At 37.1% G+C, this 10,649-nt stretch overlaps 2 non-coding genes across 2 annotated transcripts; both read right to left on the reverse strand.

Annotated features, from left to right (window-relative positions):
* Positions 1–5,067: 5,067 nt before the first annotated feature.
* Positions 5,068–5,185, reverse strand: LOC111903456 (U5 spliceosomal RNA). Its single transcript, XR_002854160.1, has one exon. It is a non-coding gene; the product is annotated as a U5 spliceosomal RNA (small nuclear RNA).
* A 2,553-nt stretch (positions 5,186–7,738) lies between these two features.
* Positions 7,739–7,810, reverse strand: TRNAE-UUC (transfer RNA glutamic acid (anticodon UUC)). Its single transcript has one exon. It is a non-coding gene; the product is annotated as a tRNA-Glu (tRNA).
* Between the last annotated feature and the right edge of the window lie 2,839 nt (positions 7,811–10,649).

Raw genomic sequence — 10,649 nt, forward strand, 5'->3', positions numbered from 1 at the left:
AAATCTATCTCTCTCTCCCTAGCCCTGGCAATCATGGAGTCCAGGGTAGGGCAAGCCGAAAAGCTAACATGCTCCCGAATGTCAGCTCGTAGCATGTCGTGGTAACGAGTCCTCCTCATATCCTCGTCACCTGCATACTGGGGCACCAATAAAGCCCTCTCCCGAAACTTGGCGGTGATCTCCGCCACGGTCTCTGTCGTCTGCCTCATATCTAAGAACTCCCTGGCCAGCTGCTGAAGCTCGACCGCTGGCGCAAACTCTGCCCTGAACCTAGTCACGAAGTCAGACCAGGTCATTGCCTCGACAGCCGAGGCTCCCATCGAGTCACCCACTGACTCCCACCAATCTCGGGCCCGGTCCCGTAAACACCCTGCTGCGTACCTCACCTTCGACCCCTCGGGGCAGAAGCTGATCAACTGGGCGGACTCGATATCCGCAATCCACCGCCTGGCGACAATGGGGTCCTTCACCCCATGGAAATCCGGCGCACCACTTCTCCTGAAGTCCTTGAAAGACAGTGTGCGAGATCCTGACTGGCTAGAGGCCAAGTCGCTCCTGAATGCCCGTAGGCGATCCTCCATCATCTCCATGATCCCTTCCTTGATCGACCCAAAGATGATGGGGGTCGACTCAAGGATGCCCCTAGTGATCTCCGACGTGATGAACTCACGTAGCCTCTCCTCAATCGGCTCGGTGCCAGATCCCGAACCTGACCCCTCTCCTGACCCGCCATCTGTCGGTCTCGATCGAAGTACCACCATTCTGCAAAACATCAATAATAATCATTAGTGGTACTGCTACTTCCTGAGGGATCACAACTACTTACAAGTTCCCTGGTCTTATCTTGGCCTTCCTTGGTTCGGGTACGGATCCTCTGCTTTCAGTAGTACGGGCCCATACTACCTTCCACATCTATCCATACCTTCTTCAAGGAATGCCTCGACTCCACCAGATCCCCTTCACTACTGCTGATCACTGCTATACTCATCCTAGGCTTGCCCTAGGGAAATCTCTAATTCCACTCTAACCAGTCCTCAGCTGCTGCGGGCCTCCTTGAAATGCCAATTAGCCATTACCCGAATACCATCACATGTGACTAGGCTCCGATAATCCTTCGTGTACCCGACTCGTCCCTACAACGGTTGGACTCAAACAAGAGCTGCGCAGTAGGATCAAATCCGGCACTCTAAGATTATTCAACCCTGATCACATGTGACGTGACGCATTCGCCTAATGGCTAACACCCATTATTCAGAGTCCCACGTAGCACGAAGCAAGCAGCATTCAGATAAGGGTAACAATCTCAATTAACTCTATCTACTTTCAGGAATTGAGCTAGCATTTAGTGCTAAGCTCATACTACCAGGCATAACCTAATCAGGCTATCCTTCTTACTGTCTACTCAATATCTAGCATGCAATTCTCATACAACTGAAACACATAAAGCAGGCACATAAGGCATCACTCCTAGATCCTTAGTCCTATTCTAGCATGCATTATTCATAAAGCTGATAAACATAACATAAACTTGTATGGGTACTATGGGGAATACTTACTTGAGCTCGGCCGGTCGCGCACGTCACACACTTTACTCTTTCTCGAAACTCTTTTCTCAATTTTAGAAAACATTTTCTTTTAGAAAATCTTTTAATCCCTCGATTTGAGTTCAAACACTCCCGAGGGTGTGTCCGAATCCCTCAAACCAGGGCTCTGATACCAACTTGTAACGACCCAATTTTTACGTCCAAAAAAAAATTTCATTTTTAAAATATTACTTTAGAAAACATTAATGAATAAAACATTGTCTAAATAAGAAGAAACGTTGTTTGTTCACACCACGAAACATTGCAACCATGTTCTAAAAAGCCACACCGTACATCCCATCAAAATATCAGAGTACAGTCCCAGGTAGTTCTCCTAAATGCGGAAACCGAAGAGTGTGTGTATGACGTGCCGCTACCGCGCCGGCTCCTTCCCCTTCGATGCAGAGGTACCTGAAAACAAAACTGTAAACGTAAGCACAAAGCTTAGTGAGTTCCCCCAACGTACCGCATACCATACGTACACATAACATATATACTGCCAGGCTATTCTGGGGTGCCTGACTACCCGGTACGGCCATTCTGGGGTGCCGACCTACCCGTGTCAAGCCATTCTGGGGTGCTGACCTACCCATACGGCCATTCTGGGGTGCCGTCTTACCCGTGTCAAGCCATTCTGGGGTGCTGACTACCCATCGGTCCTGACAACCGATTCTCGGGGACTATTTCACCCCTACTACTATGATCACATATAACATAACAAGCCAGCATGCAAACATATCATCACATACTGTCAGACGTATCTGGGGTGTCTGACTACCCTTCGGTCCTAACGACCGAACTTTACTACTATCACAGACAACATATCATGCTAGCATATCACATATCAGGTAATAGCAAACTTAGATGATATCACAAAGACAATCATCTACCATACATCTCCTGGTGGGTCGGCATTGTGGCCTTAGACCCACCGCTACTGGAAGGTAACTCACCTCAAAGTAGCTGCTGAACTGATCGGAAACTGACTGCCTACTGCTGCCGCTGCTGCTCCGGAAATCCTCCGGCTGCAATTTCCACAATAAACCCAATCAAACATTGCTCACTGACCTTTGGGTAAAATGACCATTTTACCCATGACCATGCCCTAAGTCAAAGTCAGAGTCAACTTTCAGTTGACCCGACTCGTCGAGTTGGCTTTCCAACTCGCCGAGTCCCTATCCAAACGACTGCCCTGAATCCCGATCCTACCCGTCGAGTTAGGCGACGACTCGACGGGTTCACCTTCTTAACCAATATTCAAGTCCTTCATCCTACTCGCCGAGTTGTATGAACAACTCGTCGAGTTCATCTTCATCCGATGAACACTTTATGCTAAGACTCGCCGAGTTGTATGAACAACTCGCCGAGTCTGTTCTTGAGCTATGAAGATTGCCTTGGACTCGCCGAGTCAGGGCATTGACTCGCCGAGTCCTAACATGGGTGAGTTCAGCTCCCAACTCACCGAGTCACCCCCTGTGACTCAAGGCTCAACTCGACACATGAAGAAGGGACCAATTCTGAGACTCGCGACCAGACTCGCCGAGTCACCTATGCGACTCGCCGAGTCGTCGCCATGCACTCCTTAAATATACCGATTTGCTCGGTTCCAGGCCATGCCATTCATAGATCTGGACTTCTAGGACACGAATCACACGTAAAGTTTCCAACTTTACGTGTGGATATCCACCAATAAGGATTATAAGGCTCAAAATGTCTCAAAATGGTAGATCTAGGGCTAACCAGCCTTATGGGACCAAAAAGCTAACAGATCTGAGCTCCTGGAGCTCAATCTTACATAGATCCAAAGGCCAAACGTCTTATTACAACATATAATGAACATGCAACTTGGGAAATTGACCAAGAAGGACCCAAATGAAGTTTTAAGCATAGAATCAAGGGGAAAACGGGTTATACCTCAAAGGAAATGTTGAAATGACACAAGGATGGCTGATCTCCTTCTCCTCTTCTTGATCTACTCCTTTTACACTTCAAAACCTTCAAGAATACACTAAGAGCACCTCAAACTCTCAAGAAAACAAGGGAAAAATGATGTAGGGGGAGTTCTGGGGTGAATGGGGACGAGTTGGGGCGGAATGAGGGTTTAAATAGGGTGCAAACCCTTGAAACTTAGGGTTTCATCCCGCAGCGGTGACTCGCCGAGTCCAGGATATGGACTCGTCGAGTCGCCTACTTAAAACGCGTCCTGAGTCCCGTCCCTACTCGGCGAGTCGGACCCCATGACTCGCCGAGTCGAAGGCTAAATTAGGTCAATGCTTAAATAAAATTCACATACCGGAAACCAGGTGCTACAAATCATTTGATTGAAATGTAAATGTAGTCATGAAATGCGCCTGCTTAGTCAAGATTCCCCTAATAAATATTCAAGTGCATTACAAAGTTGTACATGTATGAATAATGTCCTTTTGTAGGTTATGTTTTGAAGAGAAGCAAGAATGAATCTCATAAAAGTTATTAATATCAGTAGGAGATGATGTGGGATTTGTTGTAAATGAGTAAATGGAAAATGAATCAGGAGGGTAACCAACTGTTGCGTTTGTTCTCATTTGGTCCCTTTTTTTTTTTGTATTCAATATACCATCGAACTTGTTGTTGGTGTTTACCATAGCCCTTTGACCGGCTATCACAGGTCAAAAGCCGGTCAAAAGGGCTATGGTAAACACCGACAACAAGTTCGATGGTATATTGAATACAAAAAAAAGAAAAGGGACCAAATGAGTACAAACGCAAAAGTTAATTACCCTCAAGAGTCATTTTTCCTTAGTAAAATGCGAAAGAACCAATGAAACTTGTTAACCAACTCCATTGTCCTAAGTTAGTAATACTATGTTGAGCCAACTAAAAAAGGGGTAAAAAAGTCTAGTGAGGGCTTGGGAATTTAAAGCATATGTAGTTTTATTCTTTACATAAAAATATGGGTATTGGTTTTTTAATAAATTTTGTTAAAATTTTGAGAAATACAAGATTGACATGGACATGATATGTAGTATTGAACATCACAGAAACAAGTTGTACTGTTTTTAGCATACATTGGACTAGGGTCAATGACACAAAATATGCAATTTTTTCCCGCACAAAAAATGGAACAAGATGGGGCAAAACCTCGATCTCAATCTCTTATCTGCACAAAAGACATTATGTCTATATTGTCATTATTGAAAATAGCTTCTATGACGTACCCGAGTTAATTATAAAATGGTTTCATGACCCATTTTATGTCAAACAAGTATCAAATGACTTGTAGTGTGTATAAATTCCGAGACATTATCAAACATCATCTTTATCCAATAGATTGGTAAAACACAAAATGTTTCATAATTTGCAGTTCATAATTGATAATTATATACCAGGTTTTGCAAACAAGCATTTGGCATACAAATTTACAATTTCAAATGCATTTGGAATACAAATTTACATTTTCAAATGCACAATAGCAGCTTAAAAGTTAAAATTATGAATTGTTAGAAGCATCCCAAAAAGGGACACCTCTCCAAAAATAGGTGTATGCCACTTTATGTGAAGAACACACGGTATTCTTTAGTAAAAGGCGAAAGAATAGTTCGCTTTGTGCTCATCACATGGCTTGCATGATTTCATTAGGATGGTGGAGGGCCTTATTTATAGAGCTTAATTGTTTCAATGGTAGGTTTCCATTCAACTAGCGATGTGGGAATGCAATTGAAACTCTATTGACTTTACTCTCTGACTCTTTCCCATCAAACTTCCCATAGTCCCCGCATGCTAAAGGTAAACCAATTAATGAGAGGTTGGCTTGGGTTGGGTTCACTCGCTAAATTTTTTGTTCCAAAGAAAGGAAAGCTAAGTGATCTCTAAAATCCAAGGATGAATGTGTTTATGAAATCAGAAAAGTTTTTACATTTTCTTGATTTTATCTAATATGTCATTACATTTTTTTAGACTAATATAATTTGATTTTTTTTCGTTGAAGTTATTATTTACCTACTAAAATTGGTTAGCAAGCTACAAATGCTTACTATCCGGTCATGTGGAAAAGAGTATAGTTCAAACGAGTCCATTGTCCACTTCAAAACAATCCAAAATAGTCCCCCATGATACACCCTCAAATGAAAAAAAAAAAAACAATCATTTTATCAATGTTTTTTTTTTTTTTAAATTGCAATGACTTTCAAGTAAAAGACCAAAATTGTACTACAAATGGCACGATAGCCCCTTGAATTTGGGATATATATAAAGAAACAGGAACCAATCGTGTGTAGAAGACATGATTCTTTTTTTTAATTGTTTGATTACCAAAATATAGCTAAGATTTTGATTTGACGAAAGAAAAAAAATGTTTTAAAAATAAAAATTCTTTGGATGTTTTGGGATATTATTTTTACATTTGGGCTTGAATTAATATTACTTCTCTCAATGGATAAAATGAATAAAGATAAAAAAAAAAAAAAAAAAAAAAAAAAAATGGAGGTTCCTAACCGCTTTGTGTGGATTTCCTCGGGCCCAAAACCTTGCCTGTTTCGGAAAAAAAAAATTCATTTGTTTAAATGTCCTTGTAATTATTTTACTAATATATCATCCTACTTTCATTTCTATAATGCACCTATAGATGAAATGGAAAGAAATGAGAGTATTATTGCTCTAATGCACAAATAATGAAAGTATTTTGCTACTTTTTGCAGTTATAACCATCTAAGACACTTTTCTACAATTTAAATATATTCAATATCTAGAACCAAGATCTCCATCTATAAAAGTTTATATAAAAAGTATTTAGTTTAGGATGGATTAGATGCAAAAAAATAGCAATGTAGTTTCGTCGATTTGTTCATTATAGCATCTTATTTTCAATTTTTCATCATAACTAATAAGAGTCAAAAAAATCTTCATGATAAAAAATTTCAGACCTAATAAAAAGAACATAAAAGGCCTCCACCTAGACAGCTCAAGTTTATAATAATATACCTCAAAGCTAGTTATCACTACCTAGAATTTCGACAACTTAAAACTAACAATTGCTAGAGGCATCTCCAAAAATAGGGGTATGCCACTTGATGTGAAGAACTCGAGCGTTGCACGAATCTTTAATGGTTAAACAAATGAAAATTTTGTAATTTATGACATTAAAACCTAGAAGTTTTCAAATATAAAATCTATCAATGTTACTAATCAATTACCAATCTTTTCAATCTGTAGTTGTTGAAATACAAAACCTTTCTCAAATGGCCTTTGCTGTGAACTTAATGGAAACAAAACTAAATCTCTAAATCCATTAAGACACCCTTTTGACTCCTTTAATTACCCTTGTCTTCTACTTTCTCACTCCATAACCACACAATCTCTTATCATTTTCATTTCATGTGCCTAAACTTGTTTAATATATTTTTTCTGTTAAATCCTGTTTGCAATGTAAAGATTATTATTTTTCCAAAATTAAACTTCTTTATAAGTTTGTAGGAAAAGGTGTACTTAACCTTTTCTTACACTTGGATTTTTACTTTTTAGTATGATGATCACATAAAATGTGCAAACTTGCGTAATTTTCTTTTGGGGTTATTAAATATTATGTTTATTTTAATTTGTAAATAGCTTTACGACTATGTAGTTTGTTTAATCTATATAACGAATATCTGAAGTTAGTTTTATTATTTTAACTTTTTTAGAACAAGTGAAATATATTTAAAACTAGCAAAAAGCTACAAAAATGTTATTTAGCCAATCAACCCAGATGTCCCAAATGTCTCCAAAAATTTGCAATGACTTTCAAGTAAATTTTAAGGGATTTTTGGAACTTTGATACATGCCACCTTCCAGATGTCCCAAATGCCCCATGTTCCAGTTCCAAATTTTGTTGTTGTTGTTGTTGTGTTTTTTTTTTGTATGGTTTATTTTTGGGAGATTTTTTTTTTCTATGGTTTATTTTCGTTTGTTTCCTATCATCTTGTACAAATGTTTATCATAGAAGGGGTAAAACCGTAAAAAACAGGAACCCGTCATGTGTGTAGAAGATATGATTCCTTTTTTTAATTGTTTAATAGGAGAAAAAAAAAGATATTTGTAATTTGTAAATGTATAAAATTTGTTTTTTACATTTGGGCTTTAATTAATATTACTTCTGTCAATGGATAAATTAGATTGGGCTGAAAAAAAGGAACAAAAAGTTCCATTGCCGGGAATCGAACCCGGGTCTCCTGGGTGAAAGCCAGATATCCTAACCGCTGGACGACAATGGATTGATGTTTAGATTAGGTATTTTTTAAGATTTATAATATTATTATTACTCTTAACTGAAAGTGGAAATCTTATGTCATTTTACATTTACTCGTAAAAATCACTTTTATTGCAAAAAATCTCTTTCCTCTTAAAATAAAGATACCAAGATCAATTTCGTCAATCACTTAAAAATAGGAAAAGTAACTTTTGCAACACTCGCAAAACTCCTCAAATGGGTTAAAAGTTAAAACTCAAAACTATTGTTTATTGATATTGTTAGTAAAGAAAAAGTTTTTATACTATCCTTATTGTATAGATGATTAATTAGTAGCTAAATATTTTATTTCACCTATATACAAGTAGTCAAAACTAGCAATTCCTATTCACCACTGAGAAAGACTAAAACCGATACCAATTTATTTTATAACGAAATTCAATATGTTATAATATATCTTTATGGGTTTCCTTTTAAAACTATGGAGGTGTTAACTGTTTAGCTTGAAAATATCTCACTATGGATGAAATACATGCTCATGTCCTGACATGTTCTTCGATCTTCTTCTACAAGTAAGCAATGTTAAAGATAAAGTGAACTGATGATTAAATCGTTGGAAACCGTTTCTTTCCTTGAAATTTATTTAACTATATGTGAGTTTTTCATAAATAATTTCACAAGAAAATCCAATAGTAGCCACTTAAGAGTGTTTGGGATTATTTATCAAATTGGATTTTTGTTTTTTTTTTAAGCCAAAAGTTTAAAAAGGTGTTTGACAATTCCAAAAGTCCTTTTAGATAAACTTTTTGGCAGGAAGAGAAAAAAGAGTTGTTTTAGAAATCAAGAATTGATGACTTTTGATTTTTTGGCTTTTGCTCCTTTAAATGTTAATCTAAACACGTTAAATTTTTTTAAGTCATAAATCAAAAAGTCTTTCTATCAAAAAACACTTTTTACATTAAAAACAATCACAAACACCCCCTAAATGTCTTGGACACAAAAACAAAAGGCCATAAACCACATTTGTATTAAAATTGTTCGAATTCTTAGAAGTTCGAGTATTTAAACTCATAAAATGTAAGGTTAAAGTCACGGTTAGTACAATAAACTTTTAAAATTATGATAAATTTTTCATTCTTTAACTCATTTTAAGTTTTATAAGATCAATAAACTTGTTAATTTTTAGCAAAATGATTATTATAACCAACAATATTAGGTTTTTATATTTTTTCCTGCAATTTAGACTACCCAACTATCCATATTAGTTGGGGTGGGGGGAGTGACAATATGACAAAAAAAATCCATGTGGGCAATAAGGGGTAACCAATGTTTAGAAACATGGGTTGACCCAACCAGTCAACCCGATTGGATAATGAATAAGTCGGTTCAACTAGAAGTGAGTATTTACCTATTTACAACTATGAATATTCTCCATGATGCTTGTTCTTCTAGGTTTAATTAAGTGTTTTAGTTCTGTTTGTAAATATCTTCTCTTGAACATCTTATCGTTGATATTCTTATGACAATCAAATCGTTCAGTAGTGTGTGTGTGTGCGCGCGCGCATGCAAGGGTAGAACACAAGACCTAAAACTAGGGGGCTAGAATGTACACACACACACATGCAAGGGTAGAACACAAGACCTAAAACTAGGGGGCCGGAATGTAATTACCTTTTCATTTTGTTAACAAGTCATAAGGAGTTTTAATATTATAAAACCTTTTTATACATAAAAATTACATTAAAATAATTAAAAATTCAATATATTGAACAAACTCTAACTACACTATATTTAAATATCACCTTAACTGATATGTATTATGAAAATAAAAACAATTGACATTAACATAAATTATGTAAGATATCAAAATATTTTACATAAATAAAGTAATAAACAGTTAGGTTAAAAGCATACAACACATACTTCAATAACTTTTGAGGTGGGCAGCAAACAAAACTTAAAAAGGTGGGTAAGAACATAATTGAGGCGGTGACACGTTGAGAGAAGAGAACCAACCACAATGAGTAAAGTAAGGACTAAGGAAATGCAACAATAACTTCTACGGTAGATCGACCGATAGAGAAGGCGACGAGGAGAGGAGAGCCAGAAAGGCGTAGTTCTCCGACGTCCACTGCTTTTTCAGTCTTCTCAATCTTCTCCTATTTTACAATTTTATCAAATTGATTTCACGTTTAACACCAATGTGCTAGTGGACTTTATATTTGAACTTTTCTAATTTTTTGTGTTATTTCTACTATTTCATGATGCACCTTCCTTTAGTTTTGGAATATGTGGAACTTCATCTGCTATATTCTAGGGTTGAACGAATTTATCGGATCGGGTTGCAATTTTTTTCTCATAAATTTCTTGGGCTAAAATTACACCTATAATTTAAAATAAAACAATCCTTTTTAGATGAAACTAGTAATTTGATGAACAAAAATTAGTTGTTTTTGTGTACTCTTTTTAATTGATCGATTGGTCAAGCTAATTGTTGAAGAATTTGCTTTATAATAATAAGTTATCTTATGGTTACTAGGCTTCTAAGAGGTAGAGAAGAAGTGGTTCCCCGTCTAACGGTTTTACCAATATGGGTAGCGAACTTAAATATCTTTTTAAGTTCTTGGAGAGCATCTTCATGTTCCTTGGTCCACTCAAATCTTTTGTTCCTCCATGGTCCCCCTAAGTGCTCCGCCTTTATGTGTGTGTGTATCATTTTTTTGGGGTAGGGATGAGTTCTTTAACTGGAAAAACAAACCGGAATCGAAACTGGTTAGTGGTATTTAGTTTGGTTCTCGGTTCTTTCAATCCATTATTTTTGGTTTAATTATTTCGGTTTGGGTCGGTTCTTGTAACATCCCAAT

The sequence above is a fragment of the Lactuca sativa genome, chromosome 9, assembly GCF_002870075.4.
Source record: "Lactuca sativa cultivar Salinas chromosome 9, Lsat_Salinas_v11, whole genome shotgun sequence".
In the NCBI taxonomy this organism is placed as follows: Eukaryota; Viridiplantae; Streptophyta; class Magnoliopsida; order Asterales; family Asteraceae; genus Lactuca; species Lactuca sativa.